We start from the raw sequence: 22,580 nt of genomic DNA on the forward strand, positions 1-22,580 counted from the left end.
TTTGTCAGCTGACATCGCAGTTCTAAAAACAGGACTGGACCACAGGAGGTCCAGACATAGACCTTGTTTACAACTGCCACAGGACTTCATGTGACTTTGCATTTTTGCTATAATCCGTGTTTGCATTGTGTACTTTATTTGTGCATTGTGACATAAACTTTAATAAAGAGAGTTCCGGTTCCGCTACTGAGGGGATGGCAGCCTAAACTTCTAGCTCCCGCAAGGTTTTACAATTTAACCCCCAAAAACCTTGATTTTGTCAATCCTGGTGGGCATTTCTAAAAATAATGAAGAAAGGGGTTACTACTAGAAGTGGACTAAGCATGGCTCTGGCAGAAGAAGACCCAGACTGGAGGCACAGCCGAAGCAGCTCTCCAGACCAGCTAAACCCACGTGAGGAACATGGCCCCGAAGCTAGCCTGAATAGCATCCTCGACGAAATCCGTGCATTTAGAAGAGACAACGGGGCGCAACTCTCCGACATCAAACAGGAATTAAAGAGGGCAAACGACAGACTGGATGAAGTAGAGGGGAGAGTAGATGAAACGGAGACCGTGCTTCAAGCAACATCAACGTTAGTCAAGCGGCTAACACTGCGCCAGGCTAATTTGGAAGCGAGACTGATTGACCAGGAGGCTCGAGCGCGGAGAGACAACCTGCGGATTTACGGAATACCCGAAGACAAAGAAGGCACCGACATGGCTGGCTTTCTGGATAAGTTGCTGAAAACTTCACTCAACCTGCCGCATGACCGAGACCTCAAAATTGAGCGGGCACACCGAGCTCTGGCTCCGAAGCCCACCGGCTCACAGGCAAAACCTCGCTCCATAGTGGTCAGGTTTGGCAGCTGGCGGACCAAAGAGGATGTGATAAAGAGAGCATGGCAGAAAAAGGAGGTGTTCTGCGACAACGTTCGTTTCTATGTCGACCATGACTTTCCCCCTGAAGTGCAAAAGAAACGCGGCGAATACACCGAGGCCAAAAAGATGTTGAAAGCAAAACGAATCAAGTTTCAGACGCCGTATCCTGCAAAGATGCGGATCTTTTATGAAGACGGCACCCGGCTATTCGAGAGCGCTGCGGAGGCTACGAGGGACATGTCGACGCGAGGGTTTCCAGTTACGGTGGTAAAGACCCCCTCCACACCGGACCAAGAGGAGATCCAGCTCCTGTCCACCTGGCAGGTGGCGAGGGGACGGAGAGACCAGGTCGGAAATCAGGAGCCTGCCGCTGCAGTTTCATTGGTTTCTCATTTTAAAGACAGACTCAAGGAGTTCAGAAGACAGCCCTCCCAAGACACTAACTGATCATTGATGGATGATATCTTCGCACTTATCAGATAAGTCTTTTTTGAAACATGTAGCTTGCACTTCATGTAACTTGCATTTTACGTGCAGAAGTCTGCCATAACTTTGCTTCACCTGGCCCAGACCCATGTCTGATCACAGTCTATACTTCTATTTTTTTATTGTTTAATCAGATGAACGGGGCTTATTAGGCGAGTCATCCTCGATTTGCCCCTTTTCTTTTCTTTTACTTTATTTGGACACTGGCTGAAGCGCGGCCACATCTCAGGGCCCCACCGCTGCGACGTGGGACGTTCCCTTACGAGGGCTTTGACTTTACAAGGTCCCGCAGGGCTTCTTTGAAGCGAGCCCCAGCATCGGAAGCAACGGTTCTGAACTGCTCCGGTGATGTTTTGTTTCAGACTGTTCTATACTGTTCTTTGTTTGTGTTCGTCGGGAAAGATAGGTTTAGTAACGTTATACGTACGTCCAGGTATCCCAGGAGAGATTTGTGGGTGTGTTACAGTAAATGTGGACCACAGTGATAGATAATGAACAGGCAAACCCTTAAAGTGATCTCATTTAATGTGAATGGGATCTTAAATCCAGCTAAGAGGAGGCAGATACTAACAAAAATGAAAAGGGAGAATGCACAGATTGTGCTATTAGGGGAGCGCGGGGCACAACCTAACGCGGGGCAAGTTGAAACACGGACTTTTTATCCAGACGCACAAGTCAACTTCAGCCAACTTCCGGCCACAGGTCCGTATTAGTTAGCACTTTTATGTGGAGGAGATTCAGAAGATCCCGCTGCGATTTCACAGAGTTATGTGCGAAAGTGTGTTTTAGCGCCATGAAAGTATATTTTTCCATATCGCTAGTTTTTTGGTTGCTGAAGCATGTGTGCAAGTCCCCAAAACCATTCTTATATCATCTTTTTCAGCTTTTTCTTAGCTAAAAAATGGTACCATGCTAAAGCTTGTAGCTAGCTCGTAGCCAGTGCTATATAGGCAAGAGTAAGGAAACTACATGAGGGGTTAGTTGTAACACTGTGTTACAACTAACCCCTCATGTAGTCTTCGATATAAAACAGGGGTGCAAACTTAACCTTTCGGCGAAAATAGCAGTTTTAAATGCAAAATAGGTCATTAGTGTCCATAATAATTTGAATTATTAATAATTAAAAAATAATATATATATTGGCCTATTTTTTTTTCCTTCCATGATTTTGTCACCTCGTCAAAAAACTGATCAAGCACAATCATAACATAAATAAATAAATAAATTACACAAAACAGAAATAAAAATTAAGATGAAAATTAAATAAAAATAAAAAACAAAACAGTGTGTGACAGGTTTGCACCCTTGATATAAGCAATTAATCTCCCGAATGAGGTCTAGAAAGAAAAGGGAGAGTGAGCATTATTATTATTAATATCAATATTATCATTATTATTATTATTAAAATACATTATAGGCTATCAGTTAAACTTAAAATAATAATTTCATGTTACATTTTGGAGAGCGTTTTTTTGTTCTAATGACAGCCTGATTAATTCCAATTATATTAAAGCTTTTTTGAAAGTGCTCTTCATCTTTTATTTTCTAAAAATAGCAATGTTTTTCTTACAGAGTATCTATTAGTATCATAGATGGACAAACAATCAGTCTTCAGATAAAATTGTACTGAATCAATTGTTTAAACAAACCTTTCCAGCATGCGTTACAACTAACACCCTCCCTGTTACAACCTACCCCACCAGTGGGGTAGGTTGTAACATTTCACTTCCTCCATCTGTGGTGAAATTGTAAAAGAATGGTAAGTTCTAGAAACAAACTTCCAGTGCTCATTTGTAGTAGAGATGTGTATGTTGCTTGTGTAAAAAAAAAAATTATTTAACTCAAATATATCTGTAGATATTTACCCAAAACAAAATCCGTTAGGTTGTGCCCCGCTCTCCCCTACAAGAGACGCACCTCACCCCACTGGAGCACGAAAAACTTAAAAGAATGGGTTTTTCAAGGGTATACTACTCATCTTATAAATCAGGTCACAGGAGGGGTGTAGCAACCTTGATTTCACAACAAATACCATTTGAACAGGTCTCAGAGACATCTGACAAGGAAGGGAGATATGTAGTAGTCACAGGGAAAATACATGATGTAATTATAACAATTTGTAATGTTTATGCTCCCCCTGGAAGTAATTTTGCTTTTTATAGAAACATATTTGATTTGATGATGAAGGACACAGGGGTTGTCATATGTGGAGGTGATTTTAATATCCGTCTCAATCCAAAACAGGATTCATCCAAAAACCCAGCTACTACGCTGTTACATAGGAAAATTAATGCCTTAATAACAGAGCTTGGCATTTTGGATTTGTGGAGAGACTTCTATCCATCCGGCCGTGACTATACTTTTTATTCACATCCACATGATGCTTATTCCAGAATAGATTATTTTTTTATATTAAAGAGAGACCGTCATCGAATTCGCGATTGTGATATTGGATGCATTGATCTATCTGACCATGCCCCCCTCTCCTGCACTGTAGATATTATTGATAACCCGGGTAGAACTTTGTGGAGGTTGAATACAAGTATCCTAAATAATCCGAGATTTAAAACCCAAATGAGAGAGGAAATAAAAAGATTTCTCGAGGAAAATGATAACGGCGAGGTTGATTCAGCTACAGTATGGGATACTTTAAAAGCTGTTATTAGAGGGAGAATAATATCATTCTGTGCCTATGAAAAGAAACAAAAACAATTAAGATTGATAGATCTTAATAAAGAACTGAAAAATCTTGAGACACAACATAAAAGAGAACAAAAACCAGAAATACTAACTAAAATAAAAGCAGTTAGAAACGAAATAAATCTAATATATACACAGGAAATTGAAAAAAAGATGTTATTCACAAGACAAACTTATTATGAGTCTGGAGCAAAATCACTTAAAATCCTGGCAAGAAAACTGCAAAAGCAACGAGCAGACAACACGATATACAAAATAAGGGATATAGACTCTAACACTATACAGTACAAACAAGAAGAAATACAAAGAACTTTCAGAAAATACTATAAGCGCTTGTATACACAACCCCAATTAGAAGGTGATCAGCAAATTGATGACTTTTTAAAATCTCTCAATTTACCATCTATATCTCAAGAACAAAACGAAATATTAACGGCCCCTATAACTGAGATAGAGCTAACTAAGGCCATCTCCACCCTAAAATCAAACAAATCACCTGGCCCGGACGGCTACTGCTCAGAGTGGTACAAGGCATTTAAAGCTGAGCTAACGCCAATCCTTCTCCGAGCTTGTAATACCACATTAACAGATGCTAAAATGCCCCCATCTTGGAATGAGGCGGTGATTTCCGTTATTCCTAAGGAGGGAAAAAATAAATTAGAGTGCGGTTCATACAGACCCATCTCGGTGTTGAATGTTGACTACAAACTTTATGCAACCGTCCTCGCCAGAAGACTGGACAAAGTTCTTCCTCAGCTTATACACAACGATCAGACCGGATTTATCTCACAAAGACAGACTCACGATAACATTAGGCGATCATTACATGTATTACATCATATCCAAAAGAATAATATTGAAGCCTGCTTAGTTAGTATAGATGCCGAGAAGGCCTTTGACTCGGTAAGTTGGCCTTTCTTATACAAAGTTTTAGAAAGATTTGGCTTGGACAACATTTTTATTGGAGGGATCCGTACATTATATAACAAACCATCGGCTCGGATAAAAATAAATGGATACCTTTCCGATACCATTACACTGGAACGGGGCTCGAGACAGGGATGTCCAATTTCACCTCTGTTATTTGCACTTTATATAGAGCCCCTAGCCTTGTGGATAAGACAGACTCAGAATATTAAAGGCATTTGCATTAACAGAGAAGACCACAAGGTGGCGCTATACGCCGATGACGTGTTGGTTTATTTAAGTAACCCTCCTAATTCACTCCCCAAACTAATGACCGTCCTAGAAAAATTTGGTAATTACTCAGGATATAAATTAAATATACAAAAGACACAAATTTTGACCATTAACTATCAACCCACAAAGCAACTTAGAGAGAAATTTCACATTAACTGGGATCAAAAGTCGTTAAAATATCTCGGAATAAACCTGCCGAAAAGAATTCAAACACTGGCAGAGATAAATTATGGCCCCCTCTTAACGAAAATTAAAGACGACATACACAGATGGAACTCAATTTCTTTTCTTAGTCTTAGTCACAGAATTGACTCTGTAAGAATGAATATTCTCCCACGATATCTCTACTTATTTCAGGCACTCCCTGTAGAAATTTCCCCAAAACAATTTTCTGAACTGAATAAGATTATTTCCAGATTTATTTGGCAGGGTAAAAAACCCAGGGTTAGATTTAAGACATTACAACTCCCAAAAGAGCAAGGGGGAATGTCACTACCTAATTTTAAAGATTATTTTTATGCAGCTCAGATTAGACCCCTAATTAATTTGTGTAACCCATCCTTTCAAGCTAGATGGAAAGATATAGAACTCTCAAGTCTAGTTGATCCCCCAATACAAGCAGCACTACCTCACAAACATTTGGGAGGACTTGTAGATAAGATACAGAACCCATGGATCAAAGTGCAGTTAAAAATCTGGAATATGATAAAAGATGAGTACAAATTAAGTAACAAATTACAAATAATTCAATGGTGTGCTTACGATCCGGAGTTTAAGGCTAACGCAATAGATAAGGGATTTAAATCATGGATTTCGAAAGGGATAACGACATACTATTCTCTTACAGAAAAGGGACAATTTAAAAGCTTTGATAGGTTGAAGGAAGACTATAACCTGGACAGAACTGAATTCTTTAGGTTCCTCCAGGTACGTAGTCGTTTTGAAAATATCAGAAAGGAAACAGACCTTAATGACCCCATATCAAAAATTTTTACTGATGCTTATCAAAAAAAATCAAACAAGGGTGTCATCTCCAGAATTTATAAAGGCCTATTGTCTAAAAAGTCCCACAATACAGATTATGTTAGGAAAAAATGGGAGAGAGAGGGTAGTCTGTTAATATCTGAAGAGGATTGGCTCAACATTTGCCAATCCCAGTGGAAATGCACCAGCTCTCATTCATGGCGAGAGTTCGGTTGGAAGTGTATGATCCGTTTCTTTATTACACCTAAACAAAAGGCACATTTTACTGGAGGGGAAGCTACGTGCTGGAGGCAATGTGGACACCGGGAAGCCAATCACTGGCATATTTTTTGGGAATGCCCAGTGGTTAAATCCTTCTGGGCAGAGCTTCATAAAGTATTAAGTGGTCTATTTAACACTAATTTGCCTATGCAGTTTTCCACATTATTTTTAGGAAATTTTGATTTACATGTCAGGAAAGCTGATGAATACTTATTTGATATTTTGATAACCGCTGGTAAAAAAGCAGTTACAAGACATTGGTTGGTCCCCGATCCACCCACAATACAGGAGTGGATAAGTATCGTAAATGACATTTACCTTATGGAAAGGATTACCCTCTCCCTCCGCCTTCAAAAAATCATATTTACCAAAAGGTGGGCCAAGTGGGTTAAATATGCCGGTCTTGAACAGACAGAAGTACGGAATGGGTGACCTTGCAATGCTGTTTTTTTCTTTCCTTATTATTTTATTTTATTCTTATTTTTTTTTATTGTTTTGTTGGAATTTAGGATTAATCTGTACCACTCATACTTTACTTCAAAACTGCCTGGTAGACATTTCTTTATTTGCTCTTTTATGTAGGCCTATCTCTCCCAGTTTGTTCAAAGTTTTTAGATGTAATTCATTTACCTTTGTGTACGTTGTTTATTGTTTTATACACACATAAAAAAAAAATGTAATTGTGAGTGGCAGAAGTAACATTGTATGTTCCTTGAAAGTAATTACTGTATTGTAATGCTCTCACAAAATAAAAATAAAAAATGTCAAAAAAAAAAAAAAAACTTTAATAAAGAATATAAATATATCGTAGTTAATTGGTATGTGATGAAAGTTCATGAATGACCTTGGAATTAAAAATATTGTAATAAAAGTCCTTTACTCACTGTTTCAACCACTTCTCATGGGCTCCATCTCGATTGGGAATTACCAGTTTGTTGCATTTGTTTCAGCTTTTGCAGTTTAGGTTTGTTTTGTTTTTTCTTATGGAGTGTGCTCATCCATTGATGAAGTGTGGCTGAAAGCTGGTACAATAGTTATTGCTAATTAGCTGTTGAAATCCAGACACTGCAGAGTTGACTTCCTTCCATGTTTAGTGCATTACTAAATAGCAAATGTGGATGATGTCAATGGGAGGAGGCTCATGCATTATTCCTCCAGCAGAGAGCATGGGAGAGTTGTTAATGGCTTTCAATTGCCGCCCGGACTCAGTGACCTGAGATCTACGTCCCTTTGGGAAGAAGACAGGAACTTTTGGTGTATTTTGGACCTAATGTGTCAGGAAGTAGAAAAACACGGTGGGCAACAAGGAAATCTGCTTAAATTGCTGCAGTGTCTGGTTTTTCTTTATGCTTTGGTGAGTTTTCTTTTTCTACATTTGTTTTAAAATGAGCCACAGGCCTTGTGAGGAAAAAGTTTTTTTTGTTTTTTTTTCTCTCCATGAATTGTTTGCACACTGTTACACAATTGGGTGCGAATCTGCCGTTATCAAATGATGTTTGACTGCAGGGTCGTGGAAGAGCAAAGAAAAAGTGATTTGATCCGCATTTTTATTTGAACCTCCGTCTGCAAACAGAATTCCACTCATAGGCTGGAAAAAAAAAAATTGAATTGAATTAAATCAAATTGAAGCCATAATGGAAAAGGGGTCTTTTCTGTCTCTCTTCCCCTAACTATTACAATTCCACTCCCCGTGCCATTATCTCTCAAAAGGGAATAACAAACCAGCTGTCGCCTCGGTGTATTGTCCATCTCGTTTCCGCACACTGACTAATTCCATTGTCTTCTGCATTTACAGTGGGTTTGGAGTGGGCAGTGAAAGCTGCTTGATCTCAAAGAAATTCATTGCATATTTACTCCTAGTCTTTAACCGAGTGCTGCAGATAATCCTCTTATTTTAGTCCATGACGCTATGTGATCATTCGGCAGTTTATTTTCCACACAGCCCTGGGAGCCGGCTCCTCTGTGGGATGAAGTGCAATCCCACCAGTTGGATGCAAATAAATCTGCCATTACCTGTGGATCAGCTCTCATATTGTTTATTTGACAACTCTACCCGGCGCTGCAGGACGCTATACGTCTGCTGGTGCTCTAGGGGGGAAAACTCCCAAGCCTCCTCCTAGGTAAGGTGGATTATGGGTAAGAAACTTGCCCTAGAAACTCATTTAGCGTGTGTGCACTCGGGTCAATATCTTTCCGTCCAGGCTTTAGTCTCATCCAGTGGTCAGCACGGCCAAACAATTGAGAAAAAAGCACAGCATAACAAAGATTGCCTGTGATAGCGGTTGATCTCTGACACCGGTCCTGTGCTATATATGAGGATGGTTATTATGACAGAAAGTGTTTTTTACTCTTTCTTCAGCTTTTCTCAGCAGAAGACCAAAAGACTTATTCTCTTTATCTTTGGCCTTACTTGAGAAGATCATTTTGCCTGAGAGACATAAGCTGGCAGATCCACTTGTGGCTGCTAGAAGAAAGAGGATAACAGGAGGAGAGAGTGTGATGATGGTGGTGGGGGTGTTGTTGGAGGATATACAGGAACCAATGGATCCCGCCCCCACAGAGAAGACACCCCCTTTTGTCCCACTCATGTTTACTTCCACACCGTCGAATCATCCAACGTAAGTGCCTCTTCTTTCTATTGTATCAACCTAACACCCACCAGATCAAATATTGGGGTCTTTTGTGAGCCGCTTGGTGTGGAGGTTATTTCCCTTAAACAGCAATTACAACTCCACTCCACCTTAATGATTTGAGTGCAAAGAATACTCCACATTTTCAGTCGGTAAATTGCTTTCTTTCTTTCTGTTTTCCAGATGAGCCCGCTATTTGCTGCTGTCCTGTTATTGTGCTGCAGATACGACGCCACGGGAACACAAGGTGGGTCAATACTTTTCTCATTGAGGATGCAATAAAAGTAAACTGTCTCATTATTCTTCCTACTCAGAAATTCTCATTTAGATCGTAGCCTCGATCCCAACAGTTGTTTGCTACTCAGATTTTTTTGCTCTTGTCATCTCCTAAGGCCCTGCTTTGAATGCAGTGTAGATACAGACATGATGGGACAGCTGGTGGACGCTTGAGTCTCACGGTGTCAGGTCGACAAAACCGAGCCAGGTTGGAATCAAATTAGAATTTAAAGAAACAGTTGGCATTTTAGAAAATATAGTGTAGTAGCCTATATGTTCTTTACAAGCCCCAGATTTGTCAATTTTAATGCAAATGCATAATCCCACTACAGACTTCTACACACTCACTGATCCTTATAATTAAATGAATAGTTTAATTATAGTTATAGTTATAGTTTTGGCTTTCTTACCAAGAGTTTGGAGAGAACATCAATTATACCAGTTGAATGTATTAAAAACAAGGCATCTTGCAGTTTATTATCTCAGCTTTACATGAGTTTTGCAAACAAGGAGAAACTATTTGCCTGCCTCTTGTCCATAGATTAGAAATGTTTCCACATCTGCTAACTGTCATTTCCACAAAGGTTGATTTACATCTTCAAACTTTGGAATTACTTTTGCTTTAAAAGTGTGTGTGGCAAATTTTGCAAACTTGGAAAATGGCTAGTTGTTTCCCTCTGTTTACAGACTCTGTGTCAAACTAAGCTGAGCTAATAAGCTGCTGGATGTAGCTGCTTGTTTTGTGTACTACACTGAGAATTGTATCAAGTTCCTTATTCAATTCATGGTATGAGCACAAATCTCACCAATGCACCGATGGAATATGTTAACATCACCCTAGTTCGTTCAAGGCCATAATATTTCTTTTACTGGCCTTTTCAATTAGCAGTGTGTGTGAAAAAAAGTGTAGAATATTTTATTAGCCATAGCCAATAACACTACATTGATGAAGCTAAAATACAATAATCTAAAACCTACCTCGGGCTAACAACTTTAACATCACCACCACCAAACTCCCAACTTGTAGTTTGATAGCTCTTATCTCTTCTACAAAGTTAGTGAATGAAGTATTTAACATCCCCTGCAACTCCAGCAAACCTCATAGTCTTAATTGTTGTTGCAATGGCCACTGGGCAACAATTGGATATTTACTGATATATTTTATTTCATAGAATAAAGCATGAAAATATTGTGTTTTTCCTACAGACCTTATTTCAGTCATCTAACTTTATATTAAAAAATGCCATAAACTTCAGGATGAGGGAACTACAGTACAAGTATTAAAATGCTGACTCATTTCTAGGTTTAAGACTCATTCCTGCAGCAGAGTTTAGTACCTTTAATGGAGTCGTTGCATGCAAATGCTGCCAGCCTTTCTTGGTAGCTAAGTAACATTAAGTTAATGAGTTTACCTCAAGTGGTGAAAGTGTTTTCGAGTGTTTCCGCTCCGTGGCTGTGTGGGCTGGTCACTGAACAGGTACAGGTTGAATCCAGAAAACAGCCAGCGAGTGAGTCAGACAGTAGCTGTTGTGCTCTGCCATTAGGCTGAACTCCACCACCTTCTACTTCATCACAAGTTCCAGTTAAAATATGTATATGGCAGGAATTTGCAGGTGATTATGAGTTTGTAACGTTATGCAGCCTGAAAATGGATCGAAAGTGGTTTTACTTGGTTAAAATCGGCGTATGCTGCTGTGAATTCAGTGTTACAGCTGAGAACTGGTGTGTCCAGTGCTGCTGGTTGCCTGGATGCTGTATGATGCGGATGGCATGCTGTCTTCAAATGGAATTTGTGATGCTGCATTTTCTTGAAATAGAAAGTCAAGTGCAACATGCATGTGGTTTTCAAGTGGCAGCTGTGAAAACGCTGTTGCTAAGTGACAGACAGCTAAAAAGGACAATTATGATTGATGATTCTTGTGTTTTGCATTTCAATATGTGAAAGGAACAAAAAAATGAGAGGAAAAGAAAAGCCAATGGTAACTAAAGTAACCATCCAACTGTAAATATAAGGTGTAAAGAAAACTTGTGAAATGTGAAATGGTGCATTCACTTTACCCTTTTTTGTCCATTTCTGTTCCATCTACAGACCATTCAGATCACGAATGCCAAAGTCAGGGGGTCGGGAACTGTGGAGAGTGTCTGGCAGCGGGGCCACACTGTGCTTGGTGTACTGAGGAGGTGAGTGGCCATGGAAACGCTCTCTGCCTTCTTCTTCTAAAGGGACTATACTGTTAAAGCAACCTTGTGTTCTGTTTAGGACCATGAAGAAGGTTTTCAAGTTCCTTTATCAGAGCAGGAATTCAAGGTTATTAAGCATTTGTGATCGTATTCATGTTTAATAATTTGAACCTTTTTGTTACTAATAGAATGAGATCTAAGGCTGGGAAAATAAGTATTTAGCAGCTACTTTGTTCACCGCAGTTGACCTCATTATCAAGGCCAGAGACTCCTTGGCAATTAAGCTGATTTTGCTCCTGATTCTGATTTTTAAATTGATTAGTTTTTGTGTCTGTAATTGGCTGGATCCTGGTGCAATGCACTGCGTTACATATAAAAACCACTGGGGGTCCCTACCATGCACACATATTGCGTTGTCCCAACATAAATACCATTAAAGCCAGTGTTAAAACGGGCCATCATACAGAGGGTGGTGAATGTGTGTGTCATTTTTAATTACTTTTATTTGCATATTGAAAGATGCAGCCGTGTTGCAAGCAAAGAGAACAAATACACACAACCTGCTTTTCATTATCACATTCACACCCCCTCTACATCACTGTCATACACGGCATCAATGCTATTTCTTTATGCAAATGACTGTTTTGCACTACAGCAGCATTGTGCACAGTGTCATTTAGCATTAACTGTCGTAGTAGGTTTCATTTCTAATCTTTTTTTTTTTTTTTAGGGAGATTGTTTATATAAGGGGTGAGCTCAGCTTATATAAGAGGGTGAACTCAACCTAAACCTGTGTCAAGAGTTTTCTAGAAGTGGGCCAGCACATGTGGGAACGCTGTGACACAGCCAGGGCACTGCTGAAGAGGGGCTGTCCTTTTGATCGCCTGGAGGACCCCAGAGGGGCCACCGTCCTTCTAAAGAACCAAAAGATCACCTTCCATCCAAAAGAACAAAGACACCACCAACAGCAGCAGCAGCACAGTCAGCTCACCCAACTCCAGCCTCAGACTGTTCATCTGCACCTAAGGCCAGGTAGGAGTCACACCAGCAGTGCCAGTAAGGAAATAAGTGTATGCCAAAAGTCAGATCTGTGCTATTGTTTACTGAGGTTTAGTTTTTTTCAACAAGAGCTCTACCTTCCTATTCATCAAGCTCACAGAGGTTAGGGGAAACTCAAGAACAAATAAACTCGTAATAAGATTCTTGCGAAACAATGGATAACTAATTACAGTAGCCTACATCATATGCTGAACCTTCCATTAAGCTGCTTTTCAACAGGATATAGAGCCTCAAGATTGCCAATGTCTTGTTACTGGAATTGTAATGTAATTTCCTGCTGATGTCAGTCAGGTGGAGGACACTGTTCTTCCATTTAAAATGATTGCCTAAATTCAGATTTTTGACTCTGGCACAGGAAGTAAACAGGGGCAGTGTGCGTTCTAGGACATGTGGTGCTACTGGAAGGTTAAACAGTATAAAGGGTACACATAAACAAGGTGTCATTTGCTGTTACTGATAGGCATTTTAGCTTGAATATAATATGGATTACATCACTGTCAAAACATAATGTTAGTGGTTAGAGCGGGCGCCCCATGTATAGAGGCACAGTCCTCGCTGCAGTCGGCTCTGGTTCGAATCCTGCGTTGGGCGCCATTTACTGCGTGTCATTCCCCCTCTCTCTGCCTCCCCGTTTCCTGTCTGTCTCAACTGTACTATCTATAAAGGCATAACATGCCCAAAAAAATATACTAAAAAAACAACAACATAATGTTACCTTAAAGGGATAGTTCAACATTTTGACAAATTGGCCCATTGCCATAATCCATAGTCATAGCAGTAGGTTCGTTACCTCTAATTGTCAGTGCGAGCTATTTTTAGAATGGCGGAGCAGAGCCGCGAGCTGCTCAGAACTATGCTGTGGAGGCTCATGGAATTTCTTGGTTTCCCTCATCAAACTCATCAAATACACAAACCAACAACTCCAAAATGCTCTCGTGGACAAGTTGTGACCTGCACATTCACCACGCTATGAGATAATAATGGAACGTTGTGAGACAGAGTTGTTTTCGAGGTAAATGCATGCAAAACCACTGATGCGCGTTCTGTCGAGGGCAGTTTGTCAGTAAGCAGTCTCTGCATTTGCCTCGAAAACAACTCTGTCTCGTAACATTCCATTATTATCTCATAGCGTGGTGAATGTGCAGGTCACAACTTGTCCACCAGAGCATTTTGGAGTTGTTGGATTGTGTATTTGATGAGTTTGATGAGGGAAACAAAGAAATCCTATTAGCCTCCGTAGCGTAGGTCTGAGCAGCTCAAGGCTCTGCTCCACTGTTCTAAAAATAGCTTGCACCAACAATTAAAGGTAACAAACCTACTGTTATGACTATAGGGATTGTGGCAATGGGCCAATTTGCCAAAATGTTGAACTATCCCTTTAAGACATGAATGTAGCTTTAGATGCATAGCAGGACATGCCAAAGTCATCAATCTAAAAAAGCAAACAAATATTTGTTTTTTTCTCCCATTTTTATATAGAAAAGTGATATTTCGTTACTTTTATCACAATGGTTAGATACTGTTTCAAAGGCTTCTCCAGGCTTTAGTGTTATGCCTGTGCTGTTTCATATCCCATGTGTAGGTGAACCTCAGAGCTTTGAGGTGAAGTTCAAACGTGTGGAGGACTACCCCATAGATCTGTACTACCTGATGGATCTGTCCTTTACCATGGAGGACGACCTGCCCAGTGTCAAGAAGCTGGGAGCCGACCTCATAGAGGAGATGAAGAATATCACCAGTGACTTCAGAATGGGTCTGTATGGCTCCCCTTTTTCTTGTCCTTCTTACCTGAGTTGTAGGCCACCGAAATAATTCTAAACTTTTCATACCATACTCCCTTTTTTTGTGGAATACCCTTGTGTCACATTCACACAGTCATACTCCTGGGAGCTGCCCGGTACACTCATAATCTTACCACTGAGCAGCACCACTGGAGCGATTGGGGATTAAGTGCTTTGCTCAAGGACAACTGCTAGCTGCTGAAAGAAGGGAGAGCATTAGTTATTCACTTTGCACCCCTCAGTCACAAAATCACTTCTCAAAAACTTTACAGTACTTCTTCTTACCTCCACCCTCCCAAATGTATCCTCGCTTCAAAAGGTTTTGGTGCATTCGTGGACAAGACGGTGATGCCGTACATCAGCACCACAGAGGGCATGCTCAGGAACCCATGTAAGAGGACCCGGCCTTGTGCCCCCCCTTTCACCTACCACCACGTCCTGAGCCTGACCGCCAATGGGAGCCTCTTCACGGAGCTCGTGGGGAGGCAGCGGATCTCTGGTAACCTGGATTTACCAGAGGGGGGGCTGGAAGCCCTCGTCCAAGCCGCCGTATGTGAGGTAATGCAAGAGAACACAGCAGGGAGCAGGACTGCAACACAGAGATTGTTGATTTTGTTTGAGTGGGCGAAGTGTGGAGGAAGTGGAGAGAATGTAGACAATAGATGAGAAGGGTATTTTAGAATTCAAAGCTTCCTTTGGGAAACTGCACCAGTCAGTTTTGGGTGTATTTTAAACTCATTATGAGTGAAAATTTTGTCTTTAATAATTTCATAATGACAAATTTTAGATTTAAGCCCTAAAGAGCATGAAGGCAAAGTATTAGGCTACTCATCCGCAAGTCATTTGATTACACACAAAGGCAGAAAGGTAATTCTTTGTAAAAGCCTGTCAGAAACACTTATGTCTGTCACGGTACTGTATTTACTGCAAATTGGCAGCTCATTGAATGTTTGATGTTCTCCACTTACAGAAGGAGATCGGCTGGAGGAATGTGACCCGCTTGCTGGTGTTTTCCACTGATGCTGGCTTCCACTTTGCTGGAGATGGCAAATTGGGGGGCATTGTTCTTCCCAATGATGGAAAGTGTCACCTGCATAAAAATGTGTACACCCGAGGAAATGTACAGGTTTGGCACTGAGCTCAGATAGTCTCATATAGCACCATTTCAAGACTTTGTCTTTTTTATGGTGGTAAACTCTTGCAGCCCAACAGAACTTTTTTTTTTTTTCATTATTTTCTAGGGCTGGGTATTGGTTACATTTTGGCAAGACTACTTTGAGGAATACAAAACTAGAAAACAAAAAGTTGTGTCCAAACACAGACACCTTTACAAAAACTTAGACTAAATTTGCTAAAAATATACAAGATTAGGCACAAGGTCCAATTCACAGTCCTATTTAGCTCAGTGTTTGGCCTTTATGTTATCTCATATTAAAGAGACTGCAAGGAGTTTGCTTTTGGTTATAAAAGAGTCTCATATTTATGTGGATGAATCTACATTACCCACTTGTTAATGGGTCCATTTTCAATAAATATATTGTTTTGTCTTTATAGTTATTTTAATATTATTATTTAGTGGTCGACTCGCCCAGCATTTCCTATTTTCGGTTTCCCGGACGCTGCCCAGCGGGTCATGGGAATAACGCTGCTGGATCATGGCATCATTTATGGTCGGAACTTCGATGGTATCTGATTTGAACCTCCGACTTTCGTTCTTGATTAATGAAAACATTCTTGGCAAATGTTTTCGCTTTCGTCCATCTTGCACTGGTCCAAGAATTTCACCGTGCGCGCGGAGGCTCATGGGAAATGTAGTGTGAAAACACTTTGCTTTCCGAAAGTCCTCGTAGTCCTTTTAAAGGAGCTACTAGTGATTTTTCCTATTGCAACATAACCAGTGTTATTATTAACAGCTGTTTGTTTACCAGTGCACGCAAGAGCTTCAGCCATTGTTGTATTTACAATTTCTTGTATTTCTGATACGGCCTCTTATCAGCACTATTTCTTCAGGGCGGGCGGGAAACTACTGTGACTCACTTCAGTCAGGCAGAGACTAGCTGGTTAGCATGCAAACATCAGTAGAAGAAGAGAAGAGTTAGAACAAAAAGCAAAACAAGTAGGTTTCCATTGCTGGAGGCAACTCTTGATGAGTAAGGGAATATTGTCAGTTTCATACGGAACTCACAATATTTCTGGTAAGAAAACAGCTGTTAATGCGAACTAAAGCAGTAGCAAAAATAGAAATAACTGCTTTTGCCGATAATATAGGAGAACATCCAGCAGAAAAGAGACCTTGATATTTTTCTTGGTTAATAGAGACCAAACCAGGGTTAAGCAGACTAAATATCAGACCTCCATTTACTCTGTTATGTGAACAGAAATGTGATTTTAATGGGATAATTGCTCCTTGTCTGCGGTTTAAACAAGAGCTGCTTTGATAACACACCGTACTTTAAAAAAAATGTTTCTGGTTAATCTCCCCGCGTAGAATAAACCGAAGCTTTGTGATTTCTCATTCTTACATTCGCAAACCGAACCTTTAGCTCGGCAGAACACACACACAGCTGGGTGTGCGTTTGCTCTGTTCGTAGCATTTTCTGACCAGCTGTGGCCCCGAGGAGTGCGCAGTGTTTATCCTATGGACCAGATATTGCAGCACGTGCCAAATTGATTCCCCGTCTGCAATCCTAGCAGTGAAATAGAGGTGCGTACTGCAGCAGACAGAAGTCAAAGACAGTGATTTAAAGGTCAGCATCAACAGCACAGTGCCCTGGGTAAAGAAGATGCTGACAGGCGCACCCTGATGGGAAACAGCTGCAGTGTTTGTGGAGTAATCCAAACCAAAGCTTTCATCTCTTAATCTCACTGTGTTTGTGTTGGGATGGCTATAGGTGGCTCTGTGTGAGGGAGTCACTTGTGAGTGTGCGTGCCTGTTTATTTGCTCATGTGCGAGTATGTCTTTGTCCCTGTGTGTGTGACATCCATATAGCTCTTTTATTATAGGTTCACTAGAGTTATGCGTCTTGACCTCATTGCAGTCGAGGCAGTTGACAGGTAGAGTGAATATAGATACATTATTAATCTATTTCAGTCTGAATAAATGGCCACCCAAGACTGAGGATGTGAAAATGAATGTGCATGATGCGGGTGTCGCTCCTCCCTGAATGGTACTTATTTATCTATTTGGAGGAAATGGAAAGTATGTCAGGGAGAGTGAATGAAATAAGCAATTGAAAGAGTTGTTAGATGGGAGGGAAAGGGGGAGGACAGCAATAGAGGGAAGAGGGAGAGCGTGCTTAACTAGTGATTACACATATATATTCTGCCCTGTGTTATGCATTGCATTTTGTATCTGCCCTGTCAGGACTATCCTTCGGTGATGCACGTCGCCGAAATATTGAGACAGAAGAACATCCAGATCATCTTCGCCGTCACTGAAAATGTCACACATTTGTACGAGGTACACCAGAGGCAATCTCTGTTTATTTACCCCCCCCCCACCCCTTTTATTTCCATTCCTTAAATGCATTCTTTTTGTTTTTTGTATACTTGTCCAGTGGTGACACAGTTGTGAACCCATTTATTTTCAGTGTACTGTATAAAATTGGTTTCCTTTTGAACTCATGTTGTAGGGCTTTTGCGAAGAAAAATACAAAATACACATGCAATGAAATGTTATTTTCCATCTGAGGATACAGCTGACTTGTGCTTTTATAAATACCATGACCAAAATGAACCACTTAATACTTTTATTTTTAAAGAAATGCTAAATTATTCACTATAACTGTTTAGCATTGTAGTTTTGGGCAAACATTACTCGAGCTGAAGTAAATACTGGATTTTTTGGGAACTATTTTTAGTGGTGAATTAATCTGCTTTAGGTATTGACAGCAAAATAAACTGCAGTGCCCAGGAGCACGGTAATGAAGGAAATGTGTCATCAGTGCAAAAGCGTGGCTCACTGATGTATTTTTAATATAGCTGATGTTCGGGCCAGTTTGACCATTTATTGGATTTATTGACTTGCCTTGATAATCCTATGGAGGTGAGTCAAAAAAAACAACTATTAGGCTATAGTTTCTTTGTTCTCTCCATGTCCATGCCATATTCACCCACTTTCACATGGACTGCCTTCATCCAGCAGAGGGAGTGATTTCTGACTGTGACCAATTCAAGCAGCTGTGCTTTGATAAAACACCATGTTCAGTGCAGTAAGATAATGGCTGCTGGGGAGAGAAGCTGACAGACTGTCAGTAGGCTATGCACACACTGTATTAAACTAGGCTATATCAAGCTTCTTCTTTTTTTTGCTCTAGGGCTTAAAAAGCATCCTCCCAAAGTGTGCGGTCGGAACGCTTTCCAACAACTCCCACAACATCCTGCAGATAATTGTCGACGCGTATAATGTAAGCAATCCAGAAGCCCCCTTCCTACAAAGGTCATTAGCCTTATGCATGCAGCCTGCTGACACGTTCTCATGTTTAAGAGGTTAACTGCTCTATTGACTGCAGGCGCTGACCTCTGAGGTTGTTATTGGAGAACAGCAAGCTGCCTCTGGGCTATCACATCTCCTATACCTCACACTGTAAGGACCACAGGCCGAGGAGGGGCGAGCGAGGGAGGAGGTGCTCCGACATCTCCATAGGTGACGAGGTGCGTAGCCGAGTGGCTGGCTCTCTGTGTGGTAAATTGTGTGAGTGCTGCTGCTAGCATGTGGCCACTGGCAGTTGGAGCAGTGCAAATGCTAATTATGATTACCTCATTAGTGGGGGCATTATAATGGTGCTCAAGGAATTCTCACCTCCCCCTCTAGGTGAGCTTCAATGTAAGCATTACAGCACCTCAGTGTGAGACTTCTTCACAAAGCCCATCCCGTGTTATTATCAAGCCCCAAGGCTACAATGAAGAGGTTGAGGTCCTGCTGAGCCCCATATGTGAGTGCTCGTGTCAAAAGGACGTGGTCCCACACAGTCCTTCATGTAGCCATGGCAACGGCACTCTGGAGTGCGGTGCATGCAGGTAGGTGAAGTAGCTTAATGGCACCAATTTTGATAACAAGCCTAATTCCAAGTCACTCAGGGCAGAATCAAGCAACGGATATTTGTTTCTCTGTTACAGATGTAAAGAGGGGAGAGTTGGAACATTTTGCGAATGCGATCGTGCAGAGTCGGGCGCGGTGGTTGACCCGCACCTCTGCCGCCGTGATAATGCGTCGGAAGTGTGCAGCGGACACGGCGACTGCGTTTGCGGCAAGTGTGTGTGTCATAAGAGCAGCAAAAAGCCCAGCCACTATTATTACGGGCAGCTCTGTGAATGCAGTGATTTCAGCTGTGATCACTACCGAGGACTACAGTGTGGAGGTATGGGCGACACAAATGCAAACACCTTTCAATCATACATGTATACCAGCAGGTGATCTCACTTCTTTTTATCATGTTTTCCCATGTCAGGGCACGGCCAGTGTGTCTGCGGGGTGTGTAGCTGTCTCCCAGCATTCAGCGGTCAGGCCTGTGAGTGCCCTCTCAGCTTGGAGTCTTGTCTGTCTCAGGATGGACAGATCTGTGCAGGCAGAGGGAACTGTCACTGCGGCACCTGCATTTGCCATGAGAATCGCTTCCAAGGTCCAACTTGTGAGATTTGCCCCTCCTGCCCCGGTCTCTGCACCCTACACAGGTGCAATGACTTTCCCAGTTCAGTTCAATATGAAAAATGCAAACACTCATGTCATCGCCTTCCACATTAAAGGAGACATATGCCTGTCTTAAAGACATATCTGTGACATGCTTTGGTCAAAATACACCAAGGATCAAATATCACAGCTCTTTTCATACTCTCAAAACAGCCCTGTTCAGTACAGCTGGTTTCAGTGCCTGTCCCTTTAAATGCAAATGAACCAGTGCTTGCCCCGCCCCATCCCAGGTAGGGGTGGTATTATGCAAATTCGAATCCTAGTTACTGGAAGATAACTGAGGGAACAGCTGGATTTCAGCCTAGGGAGCCTGCACATTACAGATTTGTTTGTCAATTCTCACATTTTGGGAGCCGGAAGGCAAACCGTGATATTTCCATAATATGTCCCCTTTAAATCCAGCTCAGCTTTGTTTAGGCTGCACTAATGATTCTTTTCCGCAGAGCATGCGTCTTGTGCCGGGCCTTCTCACTGGGCCTGACTCCAAAGGAGTGCGAGATGAGCTGTTCCCACCTGAACCTCACTCTGGTAGGTCAGGCTGGTGTCTTAGCAACAGTAGCCCACTCTTCAGGCCTTCACAAGTGCATGGAAGTAGACGCGGAGGGTTGCAGAGTGCACTTCCTGCTGAGCACCGGACAAAAAGAAGACACAGTCCACGCTCATGTAGCTCTCAAACGAGGTAGGCAGAGCAGAATATATATTTTCTTTCCTGCACCACTACATCATCTGCAACGAAACAATTCAATATCTTATGACGGGTACAGCAGCTCTAGGGATTTTTTCTTTTATGTAAAAATTGATCTTCTGTATGTCCTAATAATGAATCACTAAGTGTGGCTTCAGTAGAGAAACTTGTCTTTTAGATCAGTACCCTTTTTGCATACAGTCCCTGCTGCACCCACACAAACTTACAAAGTAGTTTATCATGTGCAATATTTTTACTTTAAGTCGTGCACTGTTTTTTTTCTTTTACAAAAAAGTTACTGTTGCTTGCACTGAAATATTGTTAGAATCAATCCTAACAGCCTGTTAATGGTAAAGAGCCATGTCTCTGTCTCTCAAGATTGCCCATCAGGTCCAAACGTGATCCTGATTACTGCAGTGCTATCAGCCTCTGTTGTGGTAATGGGTGTGGCTTTGTTGCTGCTATGGAAACTACTCACCAGCATCCATGACCGCAGGGAGTTTGCCCGCTTCCAGAAAGAGCTGGAGCAGACACACTGGAGCAGGGTGAGCCCTGCCCAAACACTTCCTTCTGTCACTGCCTGTCAGTCAGACACTGTACAGGAAAATGCAGGACATTCTGACAACTAACATGGTAAAACAAAAAGCTTCTGTAGACGTGGGAGAAAAGAAGCAGATTCTACATGTTTTACGACAAGATTAGAATAGAAAATGAAAAAAAAAACCCACCCCCTGGTCACTAATGCCTTCAATTTACTAGCAGTAATGTGACACAGAATGAGTATCATCCCTATATAATGACACGTTTCCACTCTGTTGCAGATGGACAACCCCATCTACAAGAGTGCCACCACAACAGTCGTCAACCCGAAATATAAAGAACAGTGATAGCAGCCACGGAAAGAAATCTACTTTTCAATCGGGATCCCTGTTGTGCAGCACAATGAAACAACATTCTTCATCTGAACTGTTGTCAGCAGTTGGTCCAGCGTGTTTGGCAGAGGGAGGGGAAGGGAGGAAGGGAGGGAGGGGGACGTTGAAACGGATGTTGATGTCTGACTTGCTTCCTTTGATCTCAATATGCAACCCCTGGACTGCCAGTCTCCAAGCCTTCCCTGTATGCACTGCACGCACTCAAAAATCAAACAGCACCCCCACCACCCCCACACCACCACCAACATAAACTGCTTCTCATACAAGATTAGTTGTCTGATAATATTCTCGCATTATTAAAATCCACAAGAGCTAATTACATATTCTGTAATGCAAATGCAAAAGGAAAATCTGCTATATGCTGACGGTCGGCTCAGCAGTGTCACTTGGGTCTCAGAAGGTATAAGAGGCAGTGAGGTGAGTGTTCTGCATCGATCTTTACACGGGTCTCCACTGCCCTCTAGATGAGAGGCGAAGAAAGTGACACCCTGCTGGAAATGATGAGGCAGATTACCCATTCATGTACAATCCACCCAAGTCTTCAAGATGCTATTTTTGACATCAACATTAAACCTGGGCTTTTGCATATTTTTGTCCTCCCTCAGAGACCTGTGAATTCATCAAACTGAGCCCTACAGGGTGTGATATAGTGGAGTATACTGTGGAAGTTTGAAGGGAAAAAAAGCAGCTATAGGCTAGATGCCAGCCACTTTGCCAGTGCACCAGGCTGAATCGTGTTAGCGCAGAGAAACAATGGAATGTTCAAAGCTAAATGGATATTAGGGTTTCTCCGCTGCCTACAGATGGCTGCTGATGACCTTGCTGCGAGAGAAGCAAAGTGATATTAATCATAGGA

At 41.6% G+C, this 22,580-nt stretch overlaps 1 pseudogene across 1 annotated transcript; it reads left to right on the top strand.

Moving 5' to 3' along the window:
* Positions 1–323: 323 nt before the first annotated feature.
* On the top strand, positions 324–22,313 carry LOC146966815 (integrin beta-1-B-like; annotated as a pseudogene). The gene is made up of 17 exons (XR_015034557.1): positions 324–1,208; positions 8,960–9,109; positions 9,305–9,368; positions 11,487–11,578; positions 12,379–12,634; positions 14,220–14,390; positions 14,738–14,976; positions 15,389–15,544; positions 17,783–17,878; positions 18,735–18,824; positions 18,930–19,071; positions 19,232–19,437; positions 19,537–19,778; positions 19,869–20,091; positions 20,551–20,786; positions 21,171–21,337; positions 21,614–22,313. The product of XR_015034557.1 is annotated as an integrin beta-1-B-like (transcript).
* The last annotated feature ends 267 nt before the right edge of the window (positions 22,314–22,580 follow it).

The sequence above is a fragment of the Trachurus japonicus genome, chromosome 20 (assembly GCF_045865225.1).
Source record: "Trachurus japonicus isolate A0001 chromosome 20, Traja_1.0".
Lineage (NCBI taxonomy): Eukaryota > Metazoa > Chordata > Actinopteri > Carangiformes > Carangidae > Trachurus > Trachurus japonicus.